General features: G+C 39.3%; 1 protein-coding gene across 9 annotated transcripts in view; it reads right to left on the bottom strand.

Moving 5' to 3' along the window:
- rap1gapb (RAP1 GTPase activating protein b) overlaps positions 1-12,548 on the bottom strand; it is a 109,574-nt gene that overhangs the window by 36,270 nt on the left and 60,756 nt on the right. For 4 of the 9 annotated variants that reach the window (XM_085274921.1, XM_085274918.1, XM_085274923.1 and 1 more), the window contains exon 1: positions 64-195. The exons of the other annotated variants lie outside the window; for them this stretch is intronic. The gene's annotated coding sequence lies outside the window, so the exon portion shown is untranslated. Of the gene's footprint in view, positions 1-63; positions 196-12,548 lie in introns of those variants that run through there. 9 annotated transcript variants of the gene reach the window in all.

Here is a 12,548-nt window from a genome sequence, read left to right on the forward strand (position 1 = left end):
TCTATCTTTCAGCAGTTCATCCTAACAGAGCCAGTGTGCTCCATCATCTCTTTCCATGCTTACCCGCCTGTAGTACTGGCTCACTTGCAGCTCAATCTCTCCTCAACAACTTGGTGTTCCTCTATGTATCGCTCTCTCCGTTTGTCTGACTCACTCTCTATCCTCCAACACCTGCTGTCGGAGATCAGCCTCTCTCCTGTCAGATGATGCTGAGAGCAGCCCTCCCTTATCCTCTCTCTCCGTCCTGCCCTCCCTGTTTTGCTCTCTCCCTCGCTTCCCATTCCTCACATGCATGCCAGCGTTTTCCTGTCTGGTTTTATTCCGCTGTTTCTTACTCTCCCTCCCTGCAAAGTATCCCCTTTGTTTTTCCGCCTTCCTCCCACTTTTTCTGATAATCTATGATCAAGATATGTCCATCCAAGTTTTGAGTGTTACTTTGCTTTGCATTTTCATTGCTTTTTAATAACAGATTCTATTAATTCAAAATGACCAAATGCTGCAGTCGGATGTTGGCTTGAAAGCAAGCTTCTATTTATTTATTTTTTTTATAAAGAAAAGGGACATTACCTAATCTGAACTACAATATCAGATCTCTCTGTCCTATTATCTGCCTCACTCTGACAGCTTGTTTCAACATCATAAAACCCCTGCTGCACAAATTAGCCTAACCATTCCATTGTCCATTTGACACAACAGTGGCAGGCAGTTAGCTGAAAAGCTCTCCAATGTTGCAGATTTTGAAGCAGACTCACACATAATGGAGAAAATCACTGGCTCAGCCCACAGAGGAATAAGCGCAGGCACTGTTGGCTAATGCATTACTGAGTAATCACATTTTCCTTTTTGTTAGGAAGCTAGAGACATGTTACAAATCAAGGTACAAAATCTCACACGGATGTTTGAACGACTTGAGTTATTTTCTATCTATGTATTTCACAGGGTATAGTATACATAGTATGATATATATTGGCGAATTTTCATACTCAAATCATTACAAAACCTCTATCAATGAGGGACGAAAGACACAATTCTGGAAATAAACATTTCATCAGAGTTCATTCAGAATTTTTTTTTGTGACTGGCAGTAACACTCCCCTCTACAATGATGAAATTTTACTCTAATTTAGACTGTCACAATGTCCTCTTTTTGTTATTGCCAAAGCGAGGTTTACACTATCACAACATCTGTGGGAATTTTCTGAATAAAAGCTTTCAAAATCATCTTTAAATTGAGCACATTACTGGGCTGACCACAGAGTCAAGCTCAGTCTGCAATCCCAGTATATCAGCTGACAGCAACTCAGCTTAATGCCAAACCACATCAGCTGCTGCCTCACTTGCTACCATTCTTTATGCCTTATTGGCAAACTTCACATAGACCTACATAGGTAAAAACTGCTTAAGCCTGACGACAGCTGCTGCTCTCTGCACGTCATGCTGTAACCCAAGACCAAACGAACTCCACCTTCCATATTGTGTCGGACTTAATCTGCTTTGTTCTTTGCTGGAGTCTTGTTCCTGTTCTCCATGTCCCAAAGCAAGGTCATAGAACCAAATACACCAAGTCTTCTTCTGACCAAAGTGTATTTGTCTCTTTTGGAAATTAATTATACTCAAAATGCTAATATAGAGTGGTGAAGTAAGAGTCAATCTTTATTAAACTATGATGCTTATTATCAATACAACTAAAACATAAACAACATAACAGAACTGACTTTTCCCCTCCCCTAGTCGTCTAGTTTTCAGGTTTTTCCTTTCCTTGTGTCCTCCTGCCCTCATCCTGTACTTTCCTCCTGTCTATAAGACAGTAAAGGACAACACTATGGCTACCGCACACAGTCACAAAAACTTCTATAAAAGGCATTCACTAGATTTCATATAGTTTCCCAGCTTCTCATGTCCACCTCTCCGCACCAAATATAGAATAGTAGAAGAGAAGTGTTCGTGCTTTCAGATTTTAGAAAATAAGTTAACCACCGTGCCAGCACGGTGGCACGGTGGTTAGCACTGTTGCCGCACAGCAAGAAGGTCCTGAGTTCAATTCCACCATCAGGCCGGGGTCTTTCTGTGTGGAGTTTGCATGTTCTCCCCGTGTTTGCGTGGGTTCTCTCCGGGTACTCCGGCTTCCTCCCACCGTCCAAAGACATGCAGCTTGTGGGGATAGGTTAATTGATTAATCCAAATTGTCACTAGGTGTGAATGTGAGTGTGAATGGTTGTCTGTCCCTGTGTGTTGGCCCTGCGACAGACTGGCGACCTGTCCAGGGTGTACCCCGCCTTTCGCCCTATGACAGCTGGGATAGACTCCAGCGCCCCCCGCGACCCTGAAAAAGGATAAGCGGAAGCGAATGGATGGATGGAAGTTATTATTCAAAATGAATCACAGAAATTTTTTTGGGAGAGGGGGTTGTGACTCAGCTTTCTAACACTCAGTGCTATTTATACAAGACTATCCCACACATACAGCAGTTAGGAAGGTCTGATAAATGATCGACTATTTTAAAGAGAAATAAAGAAGGATCTACTTTTAGAAAACATCACTGTCTAACTGCCAGGCTACAAGTATTACAAAAGCTGCAAGAGGATGTGACTCAAGGCTTTTGATGCTAGTTCACACCTACCACACCCATGAGAATATAATGTTCCGGGTAGCACATACACACTTACACAAGCCAGGGTGAAACAATGAAATGAACACAAAAAACACAGTTTTCATTTACTGCCCAGGAGATACTGTTACACTAGATTACCGATATTCTGCTTTTGTAGCAGATAAAGCTGTGCTACCAGCCACCAAGGAAAGATTCCCCAGGGTTTGCAGGAATCACCAAGACATAGTTGAGCCCCAACAGGTAGAGCAGAGAGGCAGCATGAAGCATGCAGGTTAAGTACAATCAACACCTTTCTGCCTGTGAAAGCCTCTGAGCTGCCAGCAGGGTGGAGCTGGAGATGAAAGAGGATCTATGCTTACATGGGGCACAACAAATGGAAGTCAGGCTAGAAGCAGGTTGACTATACACATTATGACTACTTTTTTCTGCCCCTCAGAGTTAGTTTATGGGAATTCAGCAGTGTTAAGTTAACCATACAATTTGCAATTATGGGAGCAACTATATGTGGTTCATGCTGACTCTTCCCCCCCCGTTCCCCTCTATGTATTTCTCACTGCGACTCTGTGTCTGCACTCAGTGCCCTCCTGAGGCAGCCTGACTAAATTTAACATTTACACACCACACACTGCACACTGCACAGAGTATTCAGCATTTAAAGCACTGCTAACGTTTTAATTTAAAAGATTGTTTTTCCCCCTTTTGACATAACATATATACTAGCAGACAATAAGATATACTTGACTTCCTCCCTTAAAATGTTATGCAGCCACGTCAGTGTTATTTGGAGCTATCCTCCCTCCATCAGCCTGCAGTTTTGAATTCTCCAGCACCTCTCATGTACAAACTTTACTGACCTATTGAGTATAGCTGAAATATTTTTAAAAGTACCTTCTGATGAATTGTGGCTTTAAAAGTTCAAAAATCAAACATAGTTTCTGATGTCTTAAGACTGATCTCAGTTCTACCAGGGGTTTAGGACTCTGTAACCAGCACAAATATAATGTATGAGGCAGAGCAGTCAGCTTTCACGCCCCTCTTCTGCTGTGGAACCAGCTCCTAGTTTGGATTCAGGGACAGACACCATTGATGCTATTGAGATTAGGCTGAAAACTTTTCCTTTCCTTACTTAGAATGCAATAGGCCTAGGCTGCTAGGGGTTTCCCATGATGCACTTCTTCTTCACTCGCCTCTATTCTCTCTCTATGTCTTTATACACCCCTTTTAACCACATTTAAACATTATTATTGATTTCTAGCTCTCTTCCACAGTGTGTCTTTTCTCCCTCCCCTTACATCACAATGACAGCAGATGGCCATCCCTCCCTGAGCCTGGTTCTGTTGGAAATTTCTTCCTGTTAAAAAGGGGGATTTCCTCCCCACTGTTGCCAAGTGCTTGCTTATTTGGAGTTGTCTGATTATTAGGCTTTTCTCAGTATTTTGAATATAAAGCACCTTGAGGTGACTGTTGTTGTGATTTGGTGCCATATAGATAAAAATGAATTGAATAGTATCACATAATTATCATTAGTAGCATTAGGGTGCAGGACGTGCCTTTGAACTTTTTTTTCTTTGTAAGGTTGGAAAAGGAAGCAGTCCTTTCACAATAACAGTGTTGTCAGCACTCCCAGAACCCCACTGGCTCCCATAATTACTTAGATATTGTGTGCCCACCTCTATTGATTTTGGCAGTCATAATCTGGACTCAAACTGAGTGTGAAATCACATGACCATGGTGCGGCAGATACCATATGGTTGACAGATTACAGCTCATCCACAGCTTACAATACTGTAAGTCTCTGTTTTTCTGAATTTTATGAAGGTCTTTAGATTTAAATGAATTTTTGTATATCCACAAAATTAAACTTTTACGTTCAGTTTAGGCAAAAGTGGTTTTAAAATATTGTAATTTGTCCCTAAATAATACCATAGCCATGTATAGCTCATGTTAGTATTTTCTTCTATTTCCTCTAGGATTTTTGACAGTGATTTCGATTTTGATGTGTTTATTCATCTAATTTTCCTCTACCTGCAACTTATCACAAGTTTGCAAAGAGCTTTTACCAATGACCCATTAATACTTCCTTTTTAAATGTGTCAGGGATGTTTGGCTCACATGTAGAAAGCAATGAATACAGATGCTAGCAACAAAACCCATATCCTAAGTGGATGTTCCCAGATGTAACCCCAACAGCAAAATAAGGAGAAAATAAGTCATCAATGCAGGATGTTTCATTTAGTTTCTTTAAAAATTACAAATAACTTTGTCTCATCAGCCTTAACAGCTGAAACTGTTTAACGCAAATACATTTTTTTTCACTTTTTTGTTAACTCAATAAAAGAAAACTGACATTTTTATAGTGACAGACTAAGTAACAAAACCTGAAAACCAAGTGATTATCTGGACAAAATGAAAAAAGAAAAATGTTTAATTAATTTAACACCATCAGCCTTTTCTTTTTTTTAACATTTAATTACACTTACACGTTTTAGCTACACATATTCAACTGCTTATTAATGCGCATGAGACTCATTGCATGCACTTAGGCATGCAGATATAGGGAGGAGGACTTGCAGAAGTTCAAACTGACCATCGGAATGGGGAAGAAAGATGATTTAAGTGAATTTGAATTTTGCCATTGTTGTTGTGCTAGCTTGAGAACTTCTGCAACTGCAGACTGAGACTAGGTTCCAAGCAACCTTGTCTCATTTCCAAAAAATAATCAGTTAGCGGCAGTTCTATGGGTGAAAATGCCTCGCTGATGTCAGAGTTTAGGGCAGAATGGCCAGACTGCTTTAGGGAGGCAAAAGTAATTCAAATAACTCGTTACAACCAAGATATGCAAAAGAGGAGTTCTGAATCTTGAAGCAAATGGGTTACAGCAGCAGAGGCCTCCTGTAGCCTATACACACTGGGTGGCACTCCTGTCAGCTAAGAACAGGAAACTGAGTCTGCAGTCCACATGGATTCACCAAAACTTGATAAAAGAGACTGGAAAAAGGTTGCTTGATCTGATGAGTCTTGGGACACTTTGGGCCTCTTACTGATCATCGTTTAAATGCTGGGACTGACCTGAGTATTATTGTGGACTCTTTTTATGACAACACCATCTTCTGATGGGTACTTCCAGCAGAATACAGTAACACACCATTAGGGCTGGGCCATATCATACCATTTACGGTAATACCGGTATAATGTCGGGCAATGATAAGAAAATGAAATATCGCGATAGAACATGGGTAAAACGCGCATGCGCAGTGTTTTCATACGCACATGGAGGAAAAAGTGTGCCGGTGACGGAGAATGAGAAGGGCAAAAGCGGATCGTTAAATTTAACGGATGAACCAGAAATGGTTTGTAAAAATGCTGCAACTTCAGTGGTGTGGAACTGGTTTAGCTTTCGTCCGTCAGATACACAACAAAGCACTATTTTTCATAGCGCACGCTAGCGGGGTTGTCGTTATTACCGTGTTTTTTGGAAAATGTTTTAGTACGACTTTGCTAAGCCACGAACCCGCACCGCTTGATGGATTGTCGGAGCATTACGGCTATCATAGGCAGGAGCCTCGCGGAGTGATACGTACTGTGCTTCAACATAATATTACCGTATTGTGTGTGTATAACCTCTTTTTAACTTTTGTGGATATTATACATGTTATGCTGAGGATATGTCGGCCAATTTCCACTGGAAATGCCTTTTGGTTAAACTGTCAGCAAGGAATTTGCATTTGCACTGTTACATTTTTATATAACTTTAATGCACATAATAAACAGCTGCTTGTTTAAGTGAAAATACATTGATGGGGTTTTTTGCACTAATAAAGTTGTGGAGTTGTAAAGTATTTTGTCTAGTGTCAATTATATCGTCAGTTATATCGTTATCACAAATTTTCAAATGTATATCGTGATAAATATTTTTGCTCATATCGCCCTGCTCTACACACCATGTCACAAAGCTCAAATTGCATCAAACTGTTTTTTCAAACATTGAGGTAACTGTATTGAAACATTATCCACAGTAACCAGATCTCAAAACTTTGGCATGTGGCTAAGGCGAGGTTCACATCATGGTTAAGCAGCCAACAAATGTGCAACAACTGCATGATTCTATCACATCAATATGGTCCAAATTCTCTAAGGCTTGCTTCAAGTTCTTTCTTTGATTCTATGATGCAAAGAATTAAGGCAGTGCTGAAGGCAAGAGGGGCTCAATTTTAGCAAGGTGTACCTAATAAAGTGTACCTAGTAAGATTGTAAACTTACACAACTACAAATAAAGTTTTAAAATCAATACCTTACACTTTCAGGGCCCTAATCATGAAGGAACAGAATCATAAGTGGATTGAAACAAACACCACTCCTAAGTTTCTGAGTGTCTCTGTGACTAATTGGGTGATTAGAGCTATTGGGATTTTATTGGCTTTTCCCTGTGGCACAAAAGGGCACAAAAAAACCAAAAACTAAACAACATAGTTAACTTCAAAAAGAGAAGGAAATGATACTTAAAGGATATGATGTGAAAAGGAAGAATATGAAGGAAACTGATGTACCACATAATAAAATGGTGATTCAGGCACACAAAATCAAGGTAGCACATGATAATTAGAAGTTGTTAAATTTACATGCATAATAAAAGTACGGAAGATGAAAAAAAAAAAACTCAGACCAATTATCACTACTGACGACATCAAGTGATTATGAGTCATTCTAGAAATCTCATCACCAAACGACATTGTCTTCCCCATTTTACAGACAAAAGAAAGTGTCACGCTTCATCTCCAGTGACAACCTGGGATTTGGAAATTAGCTTAGAAATATGTGACACTAATTGCATATACGTCATTGGATAAGTGTGAGGACTGATTTGATAGTGTCATTTAGAAACAATGCACATAACTGTCACAAAGCAAACCACTGATGCATACACTAGTCAAACAGTTATACTGTTGGTATGATGCATAATTTCCTCCATCGTCATCATCGTCATTCAGCTTTTCTTTCTTTCATCCTGCTCACAGAGATATATGCAGAGGCTAATTGATACGTCTCCTGATGTGAGATGTAATAGAGCTTGATTACATGGAGTTGACCTTCTGATAATTTGAAATGACTACAACATCAGGCACCATTACCCCCTCAATAAGCTCAAGCTTTTCAATTAATTAAATAAAAAACGTCTTTATATTGAGACAACAGGGAAGAACGTGAACAAGATGTTTTTGTAATGTTATAAGAGATTTAAAGAGTAGATATTACGCTCAACTCTAAACATTACAATATTATTGTAATCTCCTTGAGAAGCTTTACCCAGTTTACCCGGTCCTTTGTGCGAGCCTTCAGTCTAACAAAAACAATTTTATTCTCTTCTGTGCTACAAGAAAATTATTTGAATAGTGAGAAGGTGGGCAGTACTTTAAAAAGATCCTAACAAAGTCATCATTTACCATCCACAGCTGCATGCTAGTATCTAATTAACTGAAGAGGCGTCCTAAATACAATAAATAAGGCAACCCCCATCTGGTACCATCGCACTGCTGCTTTCTGACTCTGGCCTCAGAACAACCTCAATAAGTTGACCAGATTCCAAACACACTGAGTTGTAATGATTTTATCTGTGAACTTACTTTGGAATAGACACACAGGGTTACAGGAGAGGTCTCTTTTTGGTTTGGATACCAGTCAAAATGACACATAGTCAGCCCATAAACATACAAAAACAAAAGTCAATACCACTTCTTTTGACCCATGATAAAATAGAGCTGTCTGATTTCTGTAAAAAAAAACAAAAACTGTCTAAACAAGTGCTGTGTCACCACTCAAAATGATACAAAAAAGGTTGTGAAAGGATTTTGTTCTGTTCTCACTGAAAGCCTCTAGAGATAATTAACATTAGTCATACTAATTGTATTATGCAAGATATGAATAATAAGATAAGAGGTTCTTATAAAACAAAAGCATATTTGGAGAGGCTGTTTTGGGGTGTGATTTTTTTTTTCTGTTTTAAGCTCGAAACATTTAAATTGAATTTTACATTTATTTTCTATCTTCGAGGCATCCTTTAATCTCTTTTTCCATAACTGGAAAATCCTAATTGACAGTACAGGTAAAGATGAGTTAAGTATAGGTAATCAACAAACCACTGTAAATAAAACTAAGTGCACACAGACTGTGAACACAACTTCAGTTTTGTTACATTAGACTTGTGCAAACCTGCATGAGGCTTGTGTTATGCTATGCTGGTAGAAGCACTCTCCAAAGTTAATATTTTATTTTCATGGTGTCAGAAAAGTAAGGAATTGTTAAATTACAGTGGAAGCACTGATAGTTTTTTACTGAGATGATTGAGTTCAATGTAGAAAGAGCCGATCACTTACTTGACATATAAGAGTAGCCTTTGGGCAGAACTGACCCTCTATAGGGTGAAAAACAAGACAGGCAATAGTATGAATGGGGCAGAGTGCTGAAGCTCAAGATGAAGGGAACAAAGGTTAGAGGAGAGTGACACCAGCTACGCAGAGCAACTGATATTCAAGTCAAGTGATGATCTGGTCAAATTGGTGCTAGGAGACAACCAATGAGCTTTCAGAGTGCACTAGCATAATTTAGAGCAAAAAAGGAACGCAAGAGAACAAATAACCTTGTGCATGTCATATTATATATATATAAATACTGTAGGAGGTCGTAAATGTTTAATGCTACGATATGAACTTGCCCTAGAATAACTGGTGAGTTAAACTCTGTACCAACAGATACAGGATTGTCCAATTCAATGAGTACGAAAATGAACTCATTTTGATGCAGTTGCCTTTTCACCCGTAATATCTGAATCCAAATAAACATCTGTGGGATACCAAGGCAACACAGGAAGAAATAAAGGGTATGACACAATATTAGGAAAGTTCTTTTTACAGTTTCTTTATGTTGCATTTATGCTTTTAGGTTTATGACTCCTGACAGGAGTTCCAATGTGGAAAATATAAAAGGTTCAACAAGTTTGTTTTTCCATTTGACAGTCGCTGAGCTGCAATTGGCTACGCTCTCTCTTCCTGTTTGCTTTCTCCCCATGACACTGACCACCATATTAGGATGAATACTGGCCATTAACAGCAATCTGAAGTGGCACGGATACCCAATTAGAGGCCTCTTCGCCTCACTCTTTTTCATCTTTTAACACTGAAGAGCACTTCATTACCACTCATCTCCTAGTGTCAGTCAAAGGCTTGATTAGGCTCATAGCAGTTGTACTGTTCAGATTAGATGGCTACAAGGCAACAGCTGTGCACACACACAATATAAATATATCCCACGATCCCAAAATAAAAGCCCCTTCAGGTGTGTCCTGTACCAAATGAGTTAACTAGTAGTGATTTTAATTTATAATGACAAATATAGATGCAGTATAAAAGAAGTACTATTTTTCCAGTGTATCTTCAGTATCACAGTCTGCATACATCACTCCTACATTATTCCAGTGCTTTCCCTCATTAGTGGAAAACTGAGTTGTTAAGAATGAAAATATGGCCACTTTCAGATTGACAATTTCTTGCAGAAATGCCATGGCATGGCCTGCTTATTGCAGCACAACAGGATCTTTAGACTGAGGAAGATAAGCACCACCATTATTCAGAGCAATCAAGTTAATGAGTGTTTAATTGGGAACTGTGCTGTGAGCAGTTTAGCAGTAACATAAGTGTTTTCTCACTTTTCACAAAGTGAACCTCTTTGTCCAAGTGATTCAGGGCTCAACACGAGCTGAAAGTGCATTCTAGAGTAAGGTGACGGAGATACTGGTGCTCGTTAAGAGTGAGAAAAGTGCGGGCACTGCGTGTTTGTCCACCGTCACACTCACTCACACCGACAGTACTCCTGGCTGGTTGAGAATAATGTGATGGATTTGAGGCAGTGGCACATGGCAGGGAATCCAAGAAACCCAGTTTTAATGACACACACTTGGAGCTCATATCGTAAATCTTCCCGACATGGTCCTGTGCCTCTTACAATAGCTGTGGGACAGGCTAGGTAACAGAGGTGGAGAGATGCAATTAGTCACACACTAACAATCAAAAGTTTGGAAATATGCATGTATTGAAAAACAGATATAGTTTTAATTAAAATAAATTAAATTGATTGGGAATGTTGAATATGATAATTAATGATTAATGGAGTCAAATATGAGGCATTAACCTCCGTAAGGTTAATGGAATAACTGTGAGCATACAGAGGCTAAGCCTCATTGGCCATCACCTCTGTTTTCGATCGTGGCTCAAGAGTTCGGAGTTCGCCTTGTAATCGGAAGATTGCCAGTTCGAGCCCCGGCTCGGACAGTCTTGGTCGTTGTGTCCTTGGGCGAGACACTTCACCTGTTGCCTACTGGTGGTGGTCAGACGGCCCGGTGGCGCCAGTGTCCGGCAGCCTCGCCACTGTCAGTGCGCCCCAGGGTGGCTGTGGCTACAATGTAGCTTGCCATCACCAGTGTGTGAATGTATGTGATGTGTAAAGCGCTTTAGGGACTAGTAAAGCGCTATACAAATACAGGCCATTTACCATTTCTGATTGACACATTGTGTTACCTGTTCCAGGTGTGTCAGTTTAAACATGATTTGATCATTCGAAAGAAAAAAAAACATTCACAATTGAACAAGGCTAACAACTGTCATGCTTATTTTAGATACAATACAACAGCGGTCCCCAACCCCTGGGCCACCGACCGGTCCATGAGTCGTTTGGTACCAGGCCGCGAGAGTTAAGGCTCGGACGTGACATTTATGGTTTTTGGGGTTTTTATCCTTAACTTGGTTTCCCTGAGTCTTTTCCCATGTGTTATGAATGTGTTATGAATAAATTTTCTATATATTTTCATGTACTTTATATTTGTTTTGTAGTTGTGTGTCTTATTTTGAAAGAAATATTTACACGTTACCATAGCTACCAGAGTATTAAGGGGGATAGAGGAGGATTTTACTCTCAATGTTGTTGGCGCATTTCAGGAGGACGCTGCTAATAATGTTACACAATTACACAGTGAATTCGCATTTATTATTATATTTACAAAATGCCAGCTTTTCTCTTTGTCGTATCATTTTATTTGTTGTATTTATCTGTGAAAGGCCAGTCTGTGAAATTATTGTCTGATATTACACCGGTCCGTGGCGCAAAAAAGATTGGGGACCGCTGCAATACAATCCAAACAACATTATTCCATCAGTGAAACTGATAGTGGGCCTTTAGATCAAAGCAAAGAACTCTAAATAAAAAAAACTTGATGCTAAATGTGGAAGATAAAATAAAAACGTGATTGCTTTTTGATGGTAAAGTGGGACATTTATGCAGAATAAACATGATCTAAGTTGATCTTTCCATTTTGCAACAGCATGACAAAAGCAGTTCCAGACTATGTAAGCGCTATTCAGACAAGATGTAGCCAGCTGGTTATCTGCTACAGGATATTAACCCTATTGACCTACTGTGTTAGCAAGTTAAATGTGTGTTTCCTATCAAAACAATCCAAATTGCTCAAACTACTTTCTAATCTAAAACTAATTTCTGCAGATTACAAAAATAAATTCACCCCAGAATACTGAAGATCTAAAATGCTGCGCTGCAAATGAATTAAACTGTATTAAGCCTTTAATAAGTAAGCCTTGCACTTGCATTACGTTTTTTAACTGATTTAACTGATCAAAATGTATAATTTCCTCAGTGACTGCAAACTTTTAGGTGGTTGTTCAGATTTTTCCAAGTATGCAGAGCTGTTAGAACAAAATGTAATGGACAAATAAACTCCTCAAGAAATCCCTCTTTGTGCCCCAAATAATTTGATAGTAAATATCTTGCTGATATCTTGCTTTCCCCCCCCACTTTCTAATCTAAATGCAGCCTGAGACTGATGGAATACACAATTGGCATAATGACTCAGTGATTACAATCACAAAGCAGTGCT

This window comes from Mchenga conophoros, linkage group LG5, assembly GCF_057382185.1.
Source record: "Mchenga conophoros isolate Kocher_MC1m ecotype Shallow Benthic linkage group LG5, M_conophoros_male_GT1.1, whole genome shotgun sequence".
Classification (NCBI taxonomy): domain Eukaryota; kingdom Metazoa; phylum Chordata; class Actinopteri; order Cichliformes; family Cichlidae; genus Mchenga; species Mchenga conophoros.